Source organism: Bufo gargarizans, chromosome 1, assembly GCF_014858855.1.
Source record: "Bufo gargarizans isolate SCDJY-AF-19 chromosome 1, ASM1485885v1, whole genome shotgun sequence".
In the NCBI taxonomy this organism is placed as follows: domain Eukaryota; kingdom Metazoa; phylum Chordata; class Amphibia; order Anura; family Bufonidae; genus Bufo; species Bufo gargarizans.
This window is the reverse complement of record NC_058080.1, coordinates 468187975-468211973: the sequence shown is the minus strand read 5'-3', so window position 1 is coordinate 468211973 and position 23999 is coordinate 468187975.

The following is a 23999-nucleotide window of genomic DNA, read 5'->3' as shown; positions in this document are numbered from 1 at the left end:
CAAAAAAAGGGTTAAAGATATTTTAAAATAGACTAACTTAATATCTCAATTAAGGTAATTTTTTTTGGGGGGGGAAGGTACTATTGCTGTTACTGACTGGATGATTTAAATTTAGAAATAAATAAATATACATTTTATTTGGAAATAGGTTAAATAATATATCTTTAACTATGTGAGTGTATATGTAGAAAAAAATATATATATTTACTCTAGAAGAAGGACCATGATTCGCGCTGGTATATTTCATTGTTATTTAATTATTTCATGTTTCAATGGGTCATTAAATGAAATAAACAGTATACTAATAATGGCGAAAAGGCTAATTTTCTATAATTTGGCAAAGATGGCCCATATCTTTGACTGTGCAATTGTTATGAAAAATCCTGTGCTTGTGCTGGGTCCCACATGGATTTATGAGGAACAATTACACGCCACCCCTCTGCCTTACAGGAGACCGTCACCACATTTATCATGTGAGTGAGGCCCCAGCATTTTCATATCTAGGTTCTATCTCCTATCCTCAATACAGGCATGTCTCATTATGCTAATCCTCCATACCAGTTCTCGGCATGTCTGAGTTGTAAATTAACCAGGCATAAAGGTAGGGTTAATAAGCATGTCTTTAGTTTGGTTGCCTAAGAATAGCAACAGGAGACATACAGTCTGAGGTTTCCTTATGAAGCTGCATGAGGTGTGAGGTGATCTCAGCAGATGTTTATTAGGGTCTGTTGTCTTCAGAGGCTACAGGTGCGGTCATATGAACGTCATGCTCCCTGGCTTAATATTCTTAATATTCTTATTTTACATTAACAGCCTGATTATACTCCTCCAAATATTTATGATTCAGATCCGGATAGGGACATGACATTGCGTAAGACCGAACTCAAAGCATATCGCTGTGTGGTTGTGCCATCATCCGTCATATGACTGAATATTTCAGGAGCTTAAAACAGGTCAAAAGTTGAGATCAGTGCTTATTGCAACCGGGAATAGGACCAGCGAGTTTGTATTAACTGATAAGACAACAGTTGTGTTGCTGTTAGGCTTGTATTGGCTATCATACTGTAATTTATTTGTGTATGTCTCAGGATAGTACGTCCGACAGAGCATAGAACACCACAACAATTCTTTCCTGTTAGCAATGAATCTGTGTTCAAAGTTTCATTGAAATCAATTGTTGTTTTTTTGGAGTTTTTGAGGCACAGACATACATATGGTACATTTGATATAGATATATATATATATGTAAAATGAATTATTTGCTACGTTTGTAACCATGTAGAAAGTAAACATTTTGAGACGAATATAAATAAATACTTTCATAAGAGAACATGTACATTACTGAGTGTTGGCGATGTTATGTCAGCATTGTACCGGGACATTATTTTGTTCTGATCGACAAGATCCATTGACATGGTCCAGCATATGGTTGGAAAAATTATTCACTATGACTATTTTCTTGTGCCGGTGGTCATGTGTGTGCCACAATTCAAACCGAATACTGCGTACTGTGGCGCTCATAGCAGCACGCGTGACGGGACCAGGTCCAATCATAGACATTGTACAACATGTATACATGTAATGCCAAAAAAATTTAATACAAGTCTTAGTAATTAATGTGATCATGTCACCAAAATAAGCAAAAATTTAGTTCAATTAATGTAAAATGTTTGATTTTAGGTTACTGTTAGAATATTTCATTGAATTTAAAATGTATGTTTGTGGTGTATGAGGAATGGTGTATTAGCCATCTGAGGAGAGGTGTACCTGTCTAGTGAATTGACGGTACGGTATGGGGTGCAAAGCTGGTTCGCCTCCACGTGGTGCATCCTGGGTAACGCTAAATGAACCAGCAAATACTGAAATACTGGAGGTCGATCATTACTTCTCCTAAACTGTGTATGTGTGTTTGAGTGAGGGTGAGGTGGGGGGGGGGGGAATAGTTGATGGAGGCGGGTTTAAGGTGGTAAAGGGTTTAAGGGGGGATGTGGGGTTGGTGTGGGTTTTATAGCGTGGGATATATAGTGTGTAGCACGTTATTAAAGGTGAGATGTGCATATAAGAGATATTTGTCTGCTCTCCATACATACATCTTACAGACATTGTAGTGTGATGTAACCACTTTAATTTGTGCCATAATCAAACAGCTTCACACCTAATGACTAGAGTTGAGCGAACACCTGGATGTTCAGGTTCGAGAAGTTCGGCCGAACATCCCGGAAATGTTCGGGTTCGGGATCCGAACCCGATCCGAACTTCGTCCCGAACCCGAACCCCATTGAAGTCAATGGGGACCCGAACTTTTCGGCACTAAAACGGCTGTAAAACAGCCCAGGAAAGGGCTAGAGGGCTGCAAAAGGCAGCAACATGTAGGTAAATCCCCTGCAAACAAATGTGGATAGGGAAATTAATTAAAATAAAAATTAAATAAATAAAAATTAACCAAAATCAATTGGAGAGAGGTTCCATAGCAGAGAATCTGGCTTCCCGTCACCCACCACTGGAACAGTCCATTCTCAGATATTTAGGCCCCGGCACCCAGGCAGAGGAGAGAGGTCCCGTAACAGAGAATCTGTCTTCATGTCAGCAGAGAATTAGTCTGCATGTCATAGCAGAGAATGAGGCTTCACGTCAGCCACCACTGCAACAGTCCATTGGCATATATTTAGGCCTAGCACACAGGCAGAGGAGAGAGGTCCCGTAACAGAGAATCTGGCTTCATGTCAGCAGAGAATCAGTCTGCATGTCATAGCAGAGAATGAGGCTTCACGTCAGCCACCACTGCAACAGTCCATTGGCATATATTTAGGCCCAGCACACACACAGGCAGAGGAGAGAGGTCCCGTAACAGAGAATCTGGCTTCATGTCAGCAGAGAATCAGTCTGCATGTCATAGCAGAGAATGAGGCTTCACGTCAGCCACCACTGCAACAGTCCATTGGCATATATTTAGGCCCAGCACACAGGCAGAGGAGAGAGGTCCCGTAACAGAGAATCTGGCTTCATGTCAGCAGAGAATCAGTCTGCATGTCATAGCAGAGAATGAGGCTTCACGTCAGCCACCACTGCAACAGTCCATTGGCATATATTTAGGCCCAGCACACACACAGGCAGAGGAGAGAGGTCCCGTAACAGAGAATCTGGCTTCATGTCAGCAGAGAATCAGTCTGCATGTCATAGCAGAGAATGAGGCTTCACGTCAGCCACCACTGCAACAGTCCATTGGCATATATTTAGGCCCAGCACACACACAGGCAGAGGAGAGAGGTCCCGTAACAGAGAATCTGTCTTCATGTCAGCAGAGAATTAGTCTGCATGTCATAGCAGAGAATGAGGCTTCACGTCACCCACCACTGCAACAGTCCATTGGCATATATTTAGGCCTAGCACACAGGCAGAGCAGAGAGGTCCCGTAACAGACAATCTGGCTTCATGACAGCAGAGAATCAGTCTGCATGTCATAGCAGAGAATGAGGCTTCATGTCACCCACCACTGCAACAGTCCATTGGCATATATTTAGGCCTAGCACACAGGCAGAGCAGAGAGGTCCCGTAACAGACAATCTGGCTTCATGACAGCAGAGAATCAGTCTGCATGTCATAGCAGAGAATGAGGCTTCACGTCACCCACCACTGCAACAGTCCATTGGCATATATTTAGGCCTAGCACACAGGCAGAGCAGAGAGGTCCCGTAACAGACAATCTGGCTTCATGTCAGCAGAGAATCAGTCTGCATGTCATAGCAGAGAATGAGGCTTCACGTCACCCACCACTGCAACAGTCCATTGGCATATATTTAGGCCTAGCACACAGGCAGAGCAGAGAGGTCCCGTAACAGACGATCTGGCTTCATGTCAGCAGAGAATCAGTCTGCATGTCATAGCAGAGAATCAGGCTTCACGTCAGCCACCACTGCAACAGTCCATTGTCATAAATTTAGGCCCAGCACCCAGGCAGAGGAGAGAGGTCCCGTAACAGACAATCTGGCTTCATGTCAGCAGAGAATTAGTCTGCATGTCATAGCAGAGAATCAGGCTTCATGTCAGCCACCACTGCAACAGTCCATTGGCATATATTTAGGCCTAGCACACAGGCAGAGGAGAGGTTCATTCAACTTTGGGTAGCATCGCAATATAATGGTAAAATGAAAATAAAAATAGGATTGAATGAGGAAGTGCCCTGGAGTCCAATAATATATGGTTATGGGGAGGTAGTTAATGTCTAATCTGGACAAGGGACGGACAGGTCCTGTGGGATCCATGCCTGGTTCATTTTTATGAACGTCAGCTTGTCCACATTGGCTGTAGACAGGCGGCTGCGTTTGTCTGTAATGACGCCCCCTGCCGTGCTGAATACACGTTCAGACAAAACGCTGGCTGCCGGGCAGGCCAGCACCTCCAAGGCATAAAAGGCTAGCTCTGGCCACGTGGACAATTTAGAGACCCAGAAGTTGAATGGGGCCGAACCATCAGTCAGTACGTGGAGGGGTGTGCACACGTACTGTTCCACCATGTTAGTGAAATGTTGCCTCCTGCTAACACGTTGCGTATCAGGTGGTGGTGCAGTTAGCTGTGGCGTGTTGACAAAAGTTTTCCACATCTCTGCCATGCTAACCCTGCCCTCAGAGGAGCTGGCCGTGACACAGCTGCCTTGGCGACCTCTTGCTCCTCCTCTGCCTTGGCCTTGGGCTTCCACTTGTTCCCCTGTGACATTTGGGAATGCTCTCAGTAGCGCGTCTACCAACGTGCGCTTGTACTCGCGCATCTTCCTATCACGCTCCAGTGCAGGAAGTAAGGTGGGCACATTGTCTTTGTAGCGTGGATCCAGCAGGGTGGCAACCCAGTAGTCCGCACAGGTTAAAATGTGGGCAACTCTGCTGTCGTTGCGCAGGCACTGCAGCATGTAGTCGCTCATGTGTGCCAGGCTGCCCAGGGGTAAGGACAAGCTGTCCTCTGTGGGAGGCGTATCGTCATCGTCCTGCCTTTCCCCCCAGCCACGCACCAGTGATGGACCCGAGCTGCGTTGGGTGCCACCCCGCTGTGACCATGCTTCATCCTCATCCTCCTCCACCTCCTCCTCATCCTCGTCCTCCTCGTCCTCCAGTAGTGGGCCCTGGCTGGCCACATTTGTACCTGGCCTCTGCTGTTGCAAAAAACCTCCCTCTGAGTCACTTCGAAGAGACTGGCCTGAAAGTGCTAAAAATGACCCCTCTTCCTCATCCTCCTCCTCCTCCTCCTGGGCCACCTCCTGTTCCATCATCGCCCTAAGTGTTTTCTCAAGGAGACATAGAAGTGGTATTGTAACGCTGATAACGGTGTCATCGCCACTGGCCATGTTGGTGGAGTACTCGAAACAGCGCAACAGGGCACACAGGTCTCGCATGGAGGCCCAGTCATTGGTGGTGAAGTGGTGCTGTTCTGTAGTGCGACTGACCCGTGCGTGCTGCAGCTGAAACTCCACTATGGCCTGCTGCTGCTCGCACAGTCTGTCCAGCATGTGCAAGGTGGAGTTCCACCTGGTGGGCACGTCGCATATGAGGCGGTGAGCGGGAAGGCCGAAGTTACGCTGTAGCGCAGACAGGCGAGCAGCGGCAGGATGTGAACGCCGGAAGCGCGAACAGACGGCCCGCACTTTATGCAGCAGCTCTGACATGTCGGGGTAGTTGTGAATGAACTTCTGCACCACCAAATTCAGCACATGCGCCAAGCAAGGGATGTGCGTCAAATTGGCTAGTCCCAGAGCTGCAACGAGATTTCGCCCATTATCACACACCACCATGCCGGGCTTGAGGCTCACCGGCAGCAACCACTCGTCGGTCTGTTGTTCAATACCCCGCCACAACTCCTGTGCGGTGTGGGGCCTGTCCCCCAAACATATGAGTTTCAGAATGGCCTGCTGACGTTTACCCCGGGCTGTGCTGAAGTTGGTGGTGAAGGTGTGTGGCTGACTGGATGAGCAGGTGGAAGAAGAGGAGGAGGAAGCCGAGAAGGAGGAGGTGGCAACAGGAGGCAAAGAATGTTGCCCTGCGATCCTTGGCGGCGGCAGGACGTGCGCCAAACAGCTCTCCGCCTGGGGCCCAGCTGCCACTACATTTACCCAGTGTGCAGTTAGGGAGATATAGCGTCCCTGGCCGTGCTTACTGGTCCACGTATCTGTGGTTAGGTGGACCTTGCTACAGATGGCGTTGCGCAGTGCACACTTGATTTTATCGGATACTTGGTTGTGCAGGGAAGGCACGGCTCTCTTGGAGAAGTAGTGCCGGCTGGGAACAACATACTGTGGGACAGCAAGCGACATGAGCTGTTTGAAGCTGTCTGTGTCCACCAGCCTAAATGACAGCATTTCATAGGCCAGTAGTTTAGAAATGCTGGCATTCAGGGCCAGGGATCGAGGGTGGCTAGGTGGGAATTTACGCTTTCTATCAAATGTTTGTGAGATGGAGAGCTGAACGCTGGCGTGTGACATGGTTGAGACGCTTGGTGACGGAGGTGGTGGTGGTGGTGTTGGTGGTACATCCCCTGTTTGCTGGGCGGCAGGTGCCAACGTTCCTCCAGAGGCGGAGGAAGAGGCCGAGGCGGCAGCAGCAGAATAGGCCGAGGCGGCAGCAGCAGAAGAGGTAGCAGGGGGAGCCTGAGTGACTTCCTTGGTTTTAAGGTGTTTACTCCACTGCAGTTCATGCTTTGCATGCAGGTGCCTGGTCATGCAGGTTGTGCTCAGGTTCAGAACGTTAATGCCTCGCTTCAGGCTCTGATGGCACAGCGTGCAAACCACTCGGGTCTTGTCGTCAGCACATTGTTTGAAGAAGTGCCATGCCAGGGAACTCCTTGAAGCTGCCTTTGGGGTGCTCGGTCCCAGATGGCGGCGGTCAGTAGCAGGCGGAGTCTCTTGGCGGCGGGTGTTCTGCTTTTGCCCACTGCTCCCTCTTTTGCTACGCTGTTGGCTCGGTCTCACCACTGCCTCTTCCTCCGAACTGTGAAAGTCAGTGGCACGACCTTCATTCCATGTGGGGTCTAGGACCTCATCGTCCCCTGCATCGTCTTCCACCCAGTCTTGATCCCTGACCTCCTGTTCAGTCTGCACACTGCAGAAAGACGCAGCAGTTGGCACCTGTGTTTCGTCATCATCAGAGACATGCTGAGGTGGTATTCCCATGTCCTCATCATCAGGAAACATAAGTGGTTGTGCGTCAGTGCATTCTATGTCTTTCACCGCTGGGGAAGGGCTAGGTGGATGCCCTTGGGAAACCCTGCCAGCGGAGTCTTCAAACAGCATAAGAGACTGCTGCATAACTTGAGGCTGAGACAGTTTCCCTGGTATGCATGGGGGTGATGTGACAGACTGATGGGGTTGGTTTTCAGGCGCCATCTGTGCGCTTTCTGCAGAAGACTGGGTGGGAGATAATGTGAACGTGCTGGATCCACTGTCGGCCACCCAATTGACTAATGCCTGTACCTGCTCAGGCCTTACCATCCTTAGAACGGCATTGGGCCCCACCATATATCGCTGTAAATTCTGGCGGCTACTGGGACCTGAGGTAGTTGGTACACTAGGACGTGTGGATGTGGCAGAACGGCCACGTCCTCTCCCAGCACCAGAGGGTCCACTAACACCACCACGACCATGTCCACGTCCGCGTCCCTTACTAGATGTTTTTCTCATTGTTATGGTTCACCACAACAACAAATATATTATTTGGCCCAATGTATTGTATTCAAATTCAGCGGGATATAAATTTGAGGCCTAGTATTTAGGCGCTGGGTGACCGGTATGGATTTAGTGACAGAATTAGACTTGGAAATGCACAGAAGCGTGTGTGTGAAGTTATTCTGAATGACCCAATGTGCACCTTGAATATTATATACCCTTTTTGGGATAGATTTCAAATAGCTCTGATATAGCAGGAACCACTAAATTATGAAATTGCTAAATTGGGAATTGTACTTCAACCCAGAACAAAAAATGTGCTTTGACGGGCACTAAATAACTTTCCCAGCTACAACAGTACAGCGGTAACGAGAGATTTAGAGGGATTTAAATTTGAGGCCTAGTATTTAGGCGCTGGGTGACAGGTATGGGTTTAGTGACAGAATTAGACTTGGAAATACACAGTAGCGGGTGTGTGTGAAGTTATTCTGAATGACCCAATGTGCACCTTCAATATTATATACCCTTTTTGGGATAGATTTCAAATAGCTCTGATATAGCAGGAACCACTAAATTATGAAATTGCTAAATTGGGAATTGTACTTCAACCCAGAACAAAAAATGTGCTTTGACGGACACTAAATATCTTGCCCAGCAACAACAGTACAGCGGTGGGTAACGAGAGATTTAGAGGGATTTAAATTTGAGGCCTAGTATTTAGGCGCTGGGTCACCGGTATGGATTTAGTGACAGAATTAGACTTGGAAATGCACAGAAGCGTGTGTGTGAAGTTATTCTGAATGACCCTATGTGCACCTTCAATATTATATACCCTTTTAGGGATAGATTTCAAATAGCTCTGATATAGCAGAAACCACTAAATTATGAAATTGCTAAATTGGGAATTGTACTTCAACCCAGAACAAAAAATGTGCTTTGACGGACACTAAATATCTTGCCCAGCAACAACAGTACAGTGGTGGGTAACGAGAGATTTAGAGGGATTTAAATTTGAGGCCTAGTATTTAGGCGCTGGGTCACCGGTATGGATTTAGTGACAGAATTAGACTTGGAAATGCACAGAAGCGTGTGTGTGAAGTTATTCTGAATGACCCTATGTGCACCTTCAATATTATATACCCTTTTAGGGATAGATTTCAAATAGCTCTGATATAGCAGAAACCACTAAATTATGAAATTGCTAAATTGGGAATTGTACTTCAACCCAGAACAAAAAATGTGCTTTGACGGACACTAAATATCTTGCCCAGCAACAACAGTACAGCGGTGGGTAACGAGAGATTTAGAGGGATTTAAATTTGAGGCCTAGTATTTAGGCGCTGGGTCACCGGTATGGATTTAGTGACAGAATTAGACTTGGAAATGCACAGAAGCGTGTGTGTGAAGTTATTCTGAATGACCCTATGTGCACCTTCAATATTATATACCCTTTTAGGGATAGATTTCAAATAGCTCTGATATAGCAGAAACCACTAAATTATGAAATTGCTAAATTGGGAATTGTACTTCAACCCAGAACAAAAAATGTGCTTTGACGGACACTAAATATCTTGCCCAGCAACAACAGTACAGCGGTGGGTAACGAGAGATTTAGAGGGATTTAAATTTGAGGCCTAGTATTTAGGCGCTGGGTCACCGGTATGGATTTAGTGACAGAATTAGACTTGGAAATGCACAGAAGCGTGTGTGTGAAGTTATTCTGAATGACCCTATGTGCACCTTCAATATTATATACCCTTTTAGGGATAGATTTCAAATAGCTCTGATATAGCAGAAACCACTAAATTATGAAATTGCTAAATTGGGAATTGTACTTCAACCCAGAACAAAAAATGTGCTTTGACGGACACTAAATATCTTGCCCAGCAACAACAGTACAGTGGTGGGTAACGAGAGATTTAGAGGGATTTAAATTTGAGGCCTAGTATTTAGGCGCTGGGTCACCGGTATGGATTTAGTGACAGAATTAGACTTGGAAATGCACAGAAGCGTGTGTGTGAAGTTATTCTGAATGACCCTATGTGCACCTTCAATATTATATACCCTTTTAGGGATAGATTTCAAATAGCTCTGATATAGCAGAAACCACTAAATTATGAAATTGCTAAATTGGGAATTGTACTTCAACCCAGAACAAAAAATGTGCTTTGACGGACACTAAATATCTTGCCCAGCAACAACAGTACAGCGGTGGGTAACGAGAGATTTAGAGGGATTTAAATTTGAGGCCTAGTATTTAGGCGCTGGGTGACAGGTATGGGTTTAGTGACAGAATTAGACTTGGAAATACACAGTAGCGGGTGTGTGTGAAGTTATTCTGAATGACCCAATGTGCACCTTCAATATTATATACCCTTTTTGGGATAGATTTCAAATAGCTCTGATATAGCAGGAACCACTAAATTATGAAATTGCTAAATTGGGAATTGTATTTCAACCCAGAACAAGAAATGTGCTTGAACGGACACTAAATAACTCGCCCAGCTACAGCACTAGGGACAGATTTAGCTGGATATAAATTTGAGGCCTAGTATTTAGGCGCTGGGTGACCGGTATGGATTTAGTGACAGAATTAGACTGGGATATGGCCAAAAAATGAACAGACTATTGCTGGTTAAATGCACTTGGTGTGACAGCTTCACCCTGATGTAGGCTTTAGCCAAAAAACAACCACACCATTGAGGGTTAAATGCACTTGGTGACAGGCGCAGCTTGCCCCTGATTTTGTATATGGCCAAAAAATGAACAGACTATTGCTGGTTAAATGCACTTGGTGTGACAGCTTCACCCTGATGTAGGCTTTAGCCAAAAAACAACCACACCATTGAGGGTTAAATGCACTTGGTGACAGGCGCAGCTTGCCCCTGATTTTGTATATGGCCAAAAAATGAACAGACTATTGCTGGTTAAATGCACTTGGTGTGACAGCTTCACCCTGATGTAGGCTTTAGCCAAAAAACAACCACACCATTGAGGGTTAAATGCACTTGGTGACAGGCGCAGCTTGCCCCTGATTTTGTATATGGCCAAAAAATGAACAGACTATTGCTGGTTAAATGCACTTGGTGTGACAGCTTCACCCTGATGTAGGCTTTAGCCAAAAAACAACCACACCATTGAGGGTTAAATGCACTTGGTCGCAGCTTGTGCTGGCGCACCACAAGACACAAAATGGCCGCCGATCACCCCAGAAAAATGAGACTGACAAACGGTCTGTGCAGCCTAAAAACAGTGAGCAATTGAGGATCAGCAGCTCAATGATCCACAGCTGCAGATCGATCAGTTAATCAAGTCCTTTGGAGGAGTTAATCTGCCTAATCTCGCCCTACTGTCGCAGCCGCAACCTCTCCCTACGCTAATCAGAGCAGAGTGACGGGCGGCGCTATGTGACTCCAGCTTAAATAGAGGCTGGGTCACATGGTGCTCTGGCCAATCACAGCCATGCCAATAGTAGGCATGGCTGTGATGGCCTCTTGGGGCAAGTAGTATGACGCTTGTTGATTGGCTGCTTTGCAGCCTTTCAAAAAGCGCCAAGAAAGCGTCACAAAAGCGCGAAGAAAGCGACGAACACCGAACCCGAACCCGGACTTTTACGAAAATGTCCGGGTTCGGGTCCGTGTCACGGACACCCCAAAATTCGGTACGAACCCGAACTATACAGTTCGAGTTCGCTCATCCCTACTAATGACATAGCTATACTTCTGCGTCTGATGTCTGTGATCGTCACTAATACTGATGGTGGACATTTAAACCATAAGATGCAGTGGTAACTTGTTAACTATAACACTGCACTGCCCATTGCACATTGCACTGCCTTCCGGTGATGAGCCTGTGAGATCCAGCCCTCTGGATGTCACAGGCCACGGGAACTGTATGAGTAATCGACAAAGTATTATTCATAAAGCCAATGCATTCCAATACTGAAGTATTGGAATGCATTGTAAAGGGGATTAGACCCCCAAAAGTTGAAGTTCTAAATTGCCAAAAATAAATTAAGGTAAAAATAAAGTTGGAAAAAATTTTGGTCAACCATCCAAAAAAAATGTTCCATGTCAAAATACAGTATTTCTCACCAAATAAATTTAAACAAAATACACCAAAAATTACTATGCAAAAAAAAAAATACCTAATAGGTATATAGAGCCAATTCAAGTGCCAATAAATCCAGCTAAAATCATACCTGTAAGGGACTCTGCGGTTTTGGTTCCCTTGCCGGCAGATACAGTGAGGCGTCCGCATGGGCGCCGGAGGGGAGGGCCGCGGGGATCTCTGTGGCAGAATTGCTGGGCTGATGGCAATACGTTGCGGCCGGTCCTGGCTCCGGTGTCTCCTGAGAGTTCCGTTCCGGCGTCCATGCTGGCACAATACAGTGCCCGTGCCAAGTGTGTTGGGCGTACGCGTGCACGCCCGAGGGGTTATTTGTAAAGAAATGCGTGGCCGAGTGTGCGTGCATCTTATGCGCTACGTCGGTCACTGGCAGGAAACGCATCTGTGCACAAATTCAAAGTTGATTAGGGATTTGATGCACAGGTGCTAATGAGTAGGATCATCGCATGACCTATGAGGTTCGGAAAAACAGAACTCTGTGATTGACCAGCAGGTGTTTAAAAGGTGATCTCCCTGTGTGATCAGTGCTCACTGTTGTCTCTACAACCTGGGAGTATGCTGTTTCAGGTTCACTAAGTTTGTTCCATGCATGAACTCTGTTTGTCTCTATCAAGTGAATGCCTCTGGAAACCTAGTCTCTGCTCTACAGTTGCACCGTGTGTGGCCTCGGATCAGACCTTGGATACTTCACCGTCTCATCCTTAGGTACCTGGTTTCACAGACTCTTCTTTATGAACTTTAGCCTGGTCTGGCTTTTCTCTGACGTTTTCCCACAGAGGTTATTATTTGGTCTACGTTATTTCTGTATGATTTCTGGCTTGGACTTTACTGCTGTGTTTTCCATAAATCCACGTTTGTTCAGATCTTTGCCTGGTTGCTTGTGGTTCTGCAGCATTACAATACCCTAACCAAGTTAATCGCCAAAACAAATTAACAAATTATGGTTCTCCGACTATGTAAACAATAGAACACGATTGTTTGGTTTCTAATAATAAATCATTGTGTAAAAAGTTCAGAAATTAAAAATGATACCTATTAGGTATCCGTGACAACCAAGTCTATGAAAAAAAAAATAACAATCTAACCTGTCAGATGAATGTTGTAAATAACAAAAAATAAAAACGGTGATAAAACAGCTATTTTTGGTTAACTTCACTCACAAAAAGTTTAATATAGAGCAACCAAAAAACATATGTACCCTAAACTATTGCCAACAATACTGCCACCCTATCCCGTAGTTTGTAAAATGGGCCTATTTTTTCAAGTTTCTACTCTAGGGATGCATCAGGGGGGCTTCAAATAGGACACGGTGAAAAAAAAAAACAGTTCTCAATAAATATTGAGTTTGGTTTGACAGTTAACCATTGCTTTGGAACTGGAAATAAATAAATAAAATGGTAAATCTTACAAAAAATAGAAATTTAAATATTGTATCTCTATTTTCAATTAATTCCTGTGGGACACCGGACGGGTTAACAATATTTTCAAAATCAGTTTCAAATACCTTGAGGGGTGTAGTTTTTTATAATGGTCTCATTTTTGCATGGTTTCTATTAGGTAAGCCTCACAAATAGGGATGAGCGAAGCCGAAATGTATAGTTTTGGTTCGCACCGAATTTTTGGTTGTCCGTGACACGCAACAGAACCCTAACTTTTTCTTAAAAGTCCGGGTTCGGTGTTCGTTGTTCATCGCTTTCTTGGCACTTTTTGAAAGAGTACAAAGCAGACAATCAACAAGCGTCATACTACTTGCCACAAGAGGCCGTCACAGCCATGCCTACTATTGGCATGGCTGTGATTGGCCAGAGCACCATGTGACCCAGCCTCTATTTAAGCTGGAGTCACGTAGCGCCGCACGTCACTCTGCTCTGATCAGTGTAGGGAGAGGTTGCAGCTGCGGCGTTAGGGCGAGATTAGGCAGTGCTTAACTCATCCAAAAGACTTAATTCAGTGATCGATCTGCAGCTGTGGATGATTGAACTGCTGCTATTCAATTGCTCACTGTTTTTAGGCTGCCCAGAGTGTTTTTCAGTCACTTTTTTCTATGGTAATTGGCGGCCATTTTGTCTCTTGTGGTGCGCCAGCACAAACTGCCACCAAGTTCATTTAACCATCAATAGGGTGGTTATTTGTTGTCTATATCCTACATCAGGGGCTAGGCTGTGCTTGCTATTTTATTGAGGGGTGAAATACAATTGCCAAAATAGCAGTTCCCTAAATCGGGTGTTTCAGCTGTGGCCAGCCAATTGTAATACTGTCTGGCAAAGGATATATTTTTGTTCAGGGTTGAAATACAATTCCCAAATTAGCAATTTCAGAATTTAGTTGTTTCTGCTGTATCAGACCTATTTGAAATCTATCCCTTAAAGGGTATATAATATTCAAGGTGCACATAGGGTCATTCAGAATAACTTCACACACACGCTACTGTGCATATCCCAGTCTAATTCTGTCTGTAAACCTATACCTGTCACCCAGCGCCTAAGTACTAGGCCTCAAATTTATATTCAGCTAAATCTGTGGTTACTGCTGTGCCTGTATTAGTGTAATACGGTACCTAAATAGATAGCCAGATAGTGTTAGTTGTCTTTAAGAAAAGGCCTGAATTTGAATTCAATACATTGGAGAACATTCAAAACAAGGTCATGTTACCAGTGGGGTTCCACAGGGATCTGTACTGGGACCAATTTTGTTTAATATCTTCATAAGTGACATTGCAAAAGGCCTCGATGGTAAGGTGGGTCTTTTTGCTGATGACACAAAGATATGTAACAGGGTTGATGTTCCTGGAGGGACACGCCAAATGCAAAAGGATTTAGGAAAACTAGAAGAATGGTCAGAACTCTGGCAACTGAAATTTAATGTGGATAAGTGCAAGATAATGCACCTGGGGCGTAAAAACCCAAGGGCAGAATATAGAATATTTGACACAGTCCTGACCTCAGTATCTGAGGAAAGGGATTTAGGAGTAATTATTTCAGAAGACTTAAAGGTGGGAAGACAATGTAATAAAGCAGCACGAAATGCCAGCAGAATGCTTGGATGTATAGGGAGAGGTATAAGCAGTAGAAAGAGTGAAGTGCTTATGCCGCTGTACAGAACACTGGTGAGACCTCACTTGGAGTATTGTGCGCAGTACTGGAGGCCATATCTCCAGAAGGATATAGATACTCTAGAGAGAGTTCAGAGAAGAGCTACTAAACTAGTACATGGATTGCAGGATAAAACTTACCAGGAAAGATTAAAGGACCTTAACATGTATATCTTGGAAGAAAGAAGAGACAGAGGGGATATGATAGAAACTGCTAAATACATAAAGGGAATCAACTCGGTAAAGGAGGAGAGCATATTTAAAAGAAGAAAAACTACCACAAGAGGACACAGTTTTAAATTAGAGGGGCAAAGGTTTAAAAGTAATATCAGGAAGTATTACTTTACTGAGAGAGTAGTGGATGCATGGAATAGCCTTCCTGCAGAAGTGGTAGCTGCAAATACAGTGAAGGAGTTGAAGCATGCGTGGGATTGGCATAAGGCTATCCTTCATATAAGATAGGGCCAGGGACTATTCATAGGATTCAGATATATTGGGCAGACTAGATGGGCCAAATGGTTCTTATCTGCCGACACAGTCTATGTTTCTATGTTAATATTTTTCTTATTGTGGTGAACGGTAACAATGAGGAAAACATCCAGTAAAGGACGCGGACATGGTCGTGGTGGTGTTAGTGGACCCTCTGGTGCTGGGAGAGGACGTGGCCGTTCTGCCACAGCCAGACGTCCTAGTGTACCAAATACCCTAGGTCCCAGTAGCCGCCCGAATTTACAGCGATATTTGGTGGGGCCCAATGCCATTCTAATAATAATGGGCGAAATCTCGTTGCAGCTCTGGGACTAGCCGGTTTCAAGCACATGCTTGGCGCATGTGCTGAATTTGGTGGTGCAGAAGTTCATTCACAACTACCCTGACATGTCAGTGCGGGCCGTCTGTGCGCGCTTCCGCCGTTCAGTTCCTGCCGCTGCTCGCTTGTCTGCGCTAAAGCGTAACTTCGGCCTTCCCGCTCACCGCCTCATATGCGACGTGCACACCAGGTGGAACTCCACCTTGCACATGCTGGACAGACTGTGCGAGCAGCAGCAGGCCATAGTGGAGTTTCAGCTGCAGCATGCACGGGTCAGTCGCACTACAGAACAGCACCACTTCACCACCAATGACTGGGCCTCCATGCGAGACCTGTGTGCCCTGTTGCGCTGTTTTGAGTACTGCACCAACATGGCCAGTGGCGATGACGCCGTTATCAGCGTTACAATACCACTTCTATGTCTGCCTTGAGAAAACACTTAGGGCGATGATGGAAGAGGAGGTGGCCCAGGAGGAGGAGGAGGAGGAAGAGGGGTCGTTTTTAGCACTTTCAGGCCAGTCTCTTCGAAGTGACTCAGAGGGAGGTTTTTGGCAACAGCAGAGGCCAGGTACAAATGTGGCCAGCCAGGCCCCACTACTGGAGGACGAGGAGGACGAGGATGAGGAGGAGGTGGAGGAGGATGAGGATGAAGCATGGTCACAGCGGGGTGGCACCCAACGCAGCTCTGGCCCATCACTGGTGCGTGGCTGGGGGGAAAGGCAGGACGATGACGATACGCCTCCCGCAGAGGACAGCTTGCCCTTACCCCTGGGCAGCCTGGCACACATGAGCGACTACATGCTGCAGTGCCTGCGCAACGACAGCAGAGTTGCCCACATTTTAACCTGTGCGGACTACTGGGTTGCCACCCTGCTGGATCCACGCTACAAAGACAATGTGCCCACCTTACTTCCTGCACTGGAGCGTGATAGGAAGATGCGCGAGTACAAGCGCACGTTGGTAGACGAGCTACTGAGAGCATTCCCAAATGTCACAGGGGAACAAGTGGAAGCCCAAGGCCAAGGCAGAGGAGGAGCAAGAGGTCGCCAAGGCAGCTGTGTCACGGCCAGCTCCTCTGAGGGCAGGGTTAGCATGGCAGAGATGTGGAAACGTTTTGTCAACACGCCACAGCTAACTGCACCACCACCTGATACGCAACGTGTTAGCAGGAGGCAACATTTCACTAACATGGTGGAACAGTACGTGTGCACACCCCTCCACGTACTGACTGATGGTTTGGCCCCATTCAACTACTGGGTCTCTAAATTAGTCCACGTGGCCAGAGCTAGCCTTTTATGCCTTGGAGGTGCTGGCCTGCCCGGCGGCCAGCGTTTTGTCTGAGCGTGTATTCAGCACGGCAGGGGGCGTCATTACAGACAAACGCAGCCGCCTGTCTACAGCCAATGTGGACAAGCTGACGTTCATAAAAATGAACCAGGCATGGATCCCACAGGACCTGTCCATCCCTTGTCCAGAATAGAAATTAACTACCTAAATATCTGACAATAGACTGTTGCAGTGGTGGCTGACGTGAAGCCTGATTCTCTGTTACGGGACCTCTCTCCTCTGCCTGGGTGCCGGGGCCTAAATATCTGACAATGGACTGTTACAGTGGTGGGTGACGTGAAGCAAGATTCTCTGCTATGGGTCCTCTCTCCAATTGATATTGGTTAATTTTTATTTATTTTATTTTAATTTTAATTTATTTCCCTATCAACATTTCTTTGCAGGGGATTTACCTACATGTTGCTGCCTTTTGCAGCCCTCTAGCCCTTTCCTGGGCTTTTTTACACCCTTTTTAATGCCGAAAAGTTTGGGTCCCCATTGACTTCAATGGGGTTCGGGTTCGGGACGAAGTTAGGGTCGGATTTGGATCCCGAACCAGAACATTTCTGGGAAGTTCTGCAGAACTTCTCAAACCCGAACAGCCAGGTGTTCGCTCAACTCTAATCACAAAGTGACTTCAGAACAGAATTGGTACCTAAAAATTAGTTTTGTGAAAATTTAGGAAAAATTCAAGATTGGCTTCTAAACTTCTAAGCCTTGTAACAACGTTAAAAAATTATATATCATTCACAAAATCAACTAAAAATTAATTGGACATATTGGGGATGTAAAGTAATAACTATTTTATTGAGGCCTTAATATGTATTATAGAAGTAAAGAAATTGAATCTTTAAAATTTGTTAATTTAAAAAAAAATTGGTTAAATTTGGTATTATTTTATATATAAAAATTAATTATTTATACTTCATTTTAACAGTATCATAAAGTACAATATGTGAGGGGGGGAGGGGGGGGGAGAAATCTCAGAATGGCCTGGATAAATCAAAGCGTTTTAAAGTTACCTCCACTTAAAGTGACACTGTTCCGATATTGCAAAAATAGCCTTATGGTGATAAATAGACCAGTCCCTAAGGGGTTAACAAATAGAACTGATATATGACTATATGTATGAATAGTGCATTATAGCAGTTGGATTATCAATGCTAATAGTGCTAGTAAATACTTTCGATTCACCCAATAGGTTGAATTGATATCTAATCCTGCTAATAATAAGGTCTTTACGCAATGCTATTATTTTAACTTAAATTATTAGCATTGCTATTTTAACTTACTACTGTCCAGATTGAACCTAACCAACCAATAAAGTGAATCCTGCTCTATTTTCTTATTTGTTAAATCTAAAAGTCAATTGTTCACATTATTCAATTTTCCAATTAGTCCCCCACTATAAGTTTGGATCGAGTTCGAATGGAACATTAGCGCTATTTGTCTAATGTAATAGTCTATGGCTCAATATAAAAAAGTTACATTCGCACTCGAATACAACTTAGAGCAAGGTACCAATATGATATTTGCCTGCCTATACAGTCTACTATGTTTGGTTCGTTATCTCGAAAAAACGTCATTTAAATCATCGTGCGTCTGTGCGTGCCACTGCCTGCGTCTGTAGGGGGCGTGTCTGGGATCGAGTAGTGAGTGGAGATAGACGGAACAAAGATGTCGCGAAGCAATTTTACAGATGAGGAGCTGGAGTATTTCATCACTGTAAGTAATTCGACTCGAAAAAGTATGTCACTGTGCTGTTGTCCAAGTCCAAAGTGCGGCAACTGTTCCAAGTCACTTTTAAAGGGGCGGTCAATGGTCTAGTGACTGTTATAGGCGCGGCCACTGTTCCAAGTCACTGTGCTGTTGTCCAAGTCCAAAGTACGGCCACTGTTCCAAGTCACTTTTAAAGGGGCGGTCACTAGTCTATTGACTGTTATAGGTGCGACCAGTTTCCAAGTCACTTTTAAAGGGGCGGCCACTGTTCCAAGTCACTTTTAAAGGGGCGGTCACTAGTCTATTGACTGTTATAGGTGCGGCCAGTTTCCAAGTCACTTTTAAAGGGGCGGTCACTAGTCTATTGACTGTTATAGGTGCGGCCATTGTTCCAAGTCACTTTTAAAGGGGCGCTCACTAGTCTATTGACTGTTATAGGTGCGACCAGTTTCCAAGTCACTTTTAAAGGGGCGGCCACTGTTCCAAGTCACTTTTAAAGGGGCGGTCACTAGTCTATTGACTGTTATAGGTGCGGCCAGTTTCCAAGTCACTTTTAAAGGGGCGGTCACTAGTCTATTGACTGTTATAGGTGCGGCCATTGTTCCAAGTCACTTTTAAAGGGGCGGTCACTAGTCTATTGACTGTTATAGGTGCGACCAGTTTCCAAGTCACTTTTAAAGGGGCGGCCACTGTTCCAAGTCACTTTTAAAGGGGCGGTCACTAGTCTATTGACTGTTATAGGTGCGGCCAGTTTCCAAGTCACTTTTAAAGGGGCGGTCACTAGTCTATTGACTGTTATAGGTGCGGCCATTGTTCCAAGTCACTTTTAAAGGGGCGGTCACTAGTCTATTGACTGTTATAGGTGCGACCAGTTTCCAAGTCACTTTTAAAGGGGCGGCCACTGTTCCAAGTCACTTTTAAAGGGGCGGTCACTAGTCTATTGACTGTTATAGGTGCGGCCAGTTTCCAAGTCACTTTTAAAGGGGCGGTCACTAGTCTATGACTGTTATAGGTGCGGCCATTGTTCCAAGTCACTTTTAAAGGGGCGGTCACTAGTCTATTGACTGTTATAGGTGCGACCAGTTTCCAAGTCACTTTTAAAGGGGCGCCACTGTTCCAAGTCACTTTTAAAGGGGCGGTCACTAGTCTATTGACTGTTATAGGTGCGGCCAGTTCCAAGTCACTTTTAAGGGGCGGTCACTTCTATTGACTGTTATAGGCGGCCACTGTTCCAAGTCACTTTTAAAGGGGCGGTCACTAGTCTATTGACTGTTATAGGTGCGGCCAGTTTCCAAGTCACTTTTAAAGGGGCGGCCACTGTTCCAAGTCACTTTTAAAGGGGCGGTCACTAGTCTATTGACTGTTATAGGTGCGGCCATGTTCCAAGTCACTTTTAAAGGGGCGGTCACTAGTCTATTGACTGTTATGGTCGACCAGTTCCAATACTTTTAAAGGGGCGGCCACTGTTCCAAGTCACTTTTAAAGGGGCGGTCACTAGTCTATTGACTGTTATAGGTGCGGCCATTTCCAAGTCACTTTTAAAGGGGCGGTCACTAGTCTATTGACTGTTATAGGTGCGGCCACTGTTCCAAGTCACTTTTAAAGGGGCGGTCACTAGTCTATTGACTGTTATAGGTGCGGCCATTTTCCAAGTCACTTTTAAGGGCGGCCACTGTTCCAAGTCACTTTAAAGGGCGGTCACTAGTCTATTGACTGTTATAGGTGCGGCCAGTTTCCAAGTCACTTTTAAAGGGGCGGTCACTAGTCTATTGACTGTTTAGGTGCGGCCAGTTCCAAGTCACTTTTAAAGGGGCGGTCACTAGTCTATTGACTGTTATAGGTGCGGCCAGTTTCCAAGTCACTTTTAAAGGGGCGGCCACTGTTCCAAGTCACTTTTAAAGGGGCGGTCACTAGTCTATTGACTGTTATAGGTGCGGCCATTGTTCCAAGTCACTTTTAAAGGGGCGGTCACTAGTCTATTGACTGTTATAGGTGCGGCCAGTTTCCAAGTCACTTTTAAAGGGGCGGCCACTGTTCCAAGTCACTTTTAAAGGGGCGGTCACTAGTCTATTGACTGTTATAGGTGCGGCCATTGTTCCAAGTCACTTTTAAAGGGGCGGTCACTAGTCTATTGACTGTTATAGGTGCGGCCAGTTCCAAGTCACTTTTAAAGGGGCGGTCACTAGTCTATTGACTGTTATAGGTGCGGCCAGTTTCCAAGTCACTTTTAAAGGGGCGGCCACTGTCCAAGTCACTTTTAAAGGGCGGTCACTAGTCTATTGACTGTTATAGGTGCGGCCATTTTCCAAGTCACTTTTAAAGGGGCGGTCACTAGTCTATTGACTGTTATAGGTGCGGCCACTGTTCAAATTCACTTTTAAAGGGGCGGTCACTAGTCTATTGACTGTTATAGGTGCGGCCAGTTTCCAAGTCACTTTTAAAGGGGCGGCCACTGTTCCAAGTCACTGTTAAAGGGGCGGTCACTAGTCTATTGACTGTTATAGGTGCGGCCACTGTTCAAAGTCACTTTTAAAGGGGCGGTCACTGTTCCAAGTCACTGTTAAAGGGGCGGTCACTGTGCTGTTGTTCAAGTCCAAAGTGCAGCCACTGTTCCAAGTCACTCTTAAAGGGGCGGCCACTGTTCTAGTCACTGTTATAGGTGCGGCCACTGTTACAGCTCACTCTTAAATGGGAAGCAGCTGTTCAAGTCACTCTTAAAGGGGAAGTCACTGTTAAAGGTGAGGTCTTTGTCAAAGTCATTATTAAAAGGGCGGACTCTGTCAAGGTCACTGTTACATGGGAGGCCATTGTTGAAAGTCACTGTTAAAGTGGCGTCCAATGTGAAGTTTATTTTGTATATTTGCTTTTAATAAAAAAAAAATTATTACTTTACTTTCATATAGTTCCATAGTGAACTATATAAATATGTACTCGTTTTAGAATTTTGGGATTACATCATTTAATTGTTATATTGCAGAACATGTTGGAAAAAAAGTATGATGAAAAGACTTCACGGCTAGAGAAGCAGGTGATTCTGAGGCGAATTGCCCAGCACCTGTTTAACTTGAATTCTAGGAGGCATTCAAAGAATGCCTACCTAAAAAAATGGTCCGACCTGAAGAGGCACAAAATGAAATTTATCAAAGAGGTCAGAGACAGGAACTGTCCAGGTATGATGCTTACATTAATTTTCTATCACCCACCTATTGTTATTTATGTGTTCAGTTAGTCAAATAAGTATTTCTATCCCTTTACAACTGATAACTTAGTTGAGTGGTGTCGAACCGATGGGACGGGTGCTAGAGGCAGCACTCAGAGCCCTCTCTGTGGGCCGCATACCCTTGAAAAGGTCTAAGGTGCTAATCGCCTTTAGACCTTTCCTACCATACAGCTTGGCAGGCACACTATTAACAGCACAGTCAGCATATTGAATGTAAGCAGCTGTTACAGCAAAATGATAATTGTGTAGAGGACAGACTATACTGGTATTATGGTACAATGGGAACGTTGGAAATTTGCAATAAATAATTTAGTTGGGTTTCTCTTCTGCCTAAAAGTTCTCCAGCACGGATTTAGTACATGGTGGGACACGTAGCGGATATTTACAATATATACATACACTGACAGCGAGATACAGATATATGATGTAAACCCTTATCCAATGTCAAAACAGTTGACTTGGTCCACCTCATTTCAATAACCCTGCAACAGTACCTTACAAACAAATACCCCCCCGGTACCTCATCCTAGCTCTTAACGTACTCAACTGTAAACCATCTGAAAGACTTCATTCATAGTTTCATCAAACACCAAATCATGTGAAATCAAACATAGGGGTAATAATCATCATCCCATCGAGATCACACCATAGATTCATTTGTGTACCGGTAGCTTTTTTTTTTTTTTGCTTTGCTTGTTTATCTTGGAATTTTTGTAACATTTGTTCATTACAGGGGCTACTCTTCCTAAAGTGCGCCCTAAGCGCTCCAATAAGATGAAGGTGGTGGTGGTGGAAGAGGAGCTGATGGAGGATGAGGAGGATGAGGAGGATGAGGAGCAGGAACAGGAGCAGGCAGGACCATCGGGGCATCAGGCCCATAGCCCACCGGAGGCAGATGAGGTCCAGGAGAATGAGGAGGAGGAGGAACAAGACGAGGTGGTGACCACCCCCCACCAGGAGGGTAAATACATTCTGTTGTTTTAATTCAAAAAATGTCCCCACACACATACAGGTGTCAGTTTAGTCTTCACCACAGGCAGATTTTAGTCAAGAAAACAATTTTAAACAAGTTCAAGTTAAACCTCTAATTCTTATTCAGACTTCAGATATTGCATAACCTAAAGTCCTCCACTTTGCGTTCGCTCCAAGCAGTGTAACAACAATATTAGTATATCACCAGTCTTTAGGGTCTGTCAGAGACCATGCTTATTTCTCCGCAGGTTAAGTTTTCACATCTCCTGTCCACACTTGAAAAGAACAGCATTTTTAAACCAAACTTTATTAAAAAGGCTTGATGGAGTATGGGAGTGACCTGTGCCACTATATCTGTCTGGGCACTCAGTCCAAAAACACGGACCCTAATTAAATACTAGTAATTTTTTTTTTTTTACAGCTAGCTGATGTTACTGGTGTACTGATTTCCGTAAAGTATCTAAATGAGGCATACTGTTTAATAATGGCTGTAACGAACATCCAAAATATAAAAATGTTCTTAGACTAAAAAATGAAAGTGCACAAAACAATATTAATATTTATATAAAAAAATGTCAACAAAGAACGTACAACACACAACAGTAATATAAAACATGAACACTATAAAGTAATTAATATACATAAAAAGCATTAACTTAACTAATAAGTCCATAACCATAAAGTCTAATGAACTATTATTAATCCTAACTAAACCAATATATAATGGATTAAAATAGTAACATGGTACATAAGGCCGAATAAAGTCATTTGTCCATCCAGTTCGGCCTGTTATCCTGCAGGTTGATCCAGAGGAAGGCAAAAAAAAAAAAAAAAGGTGAGGTAGAAGCCAATTTTCCTCACTTTAGGGGAATAAAAAATTCCGAGCCCGACTCAAAACAGGCAATCAAAATAACTCCCTGGATCAGCGACCCCTCTCTAGTAGCTATAGCCTGTAATATTATTACACTCCAGAAATACATCCAGGCCCCTCTTGAATCCCTTTATTGTACTCACCATCACCACCTCCTCAGGCAGAGAGTTCCATAGTCTCACTGCTCTTACAGTACAGAGTCCATAGTCTCACTGCTCT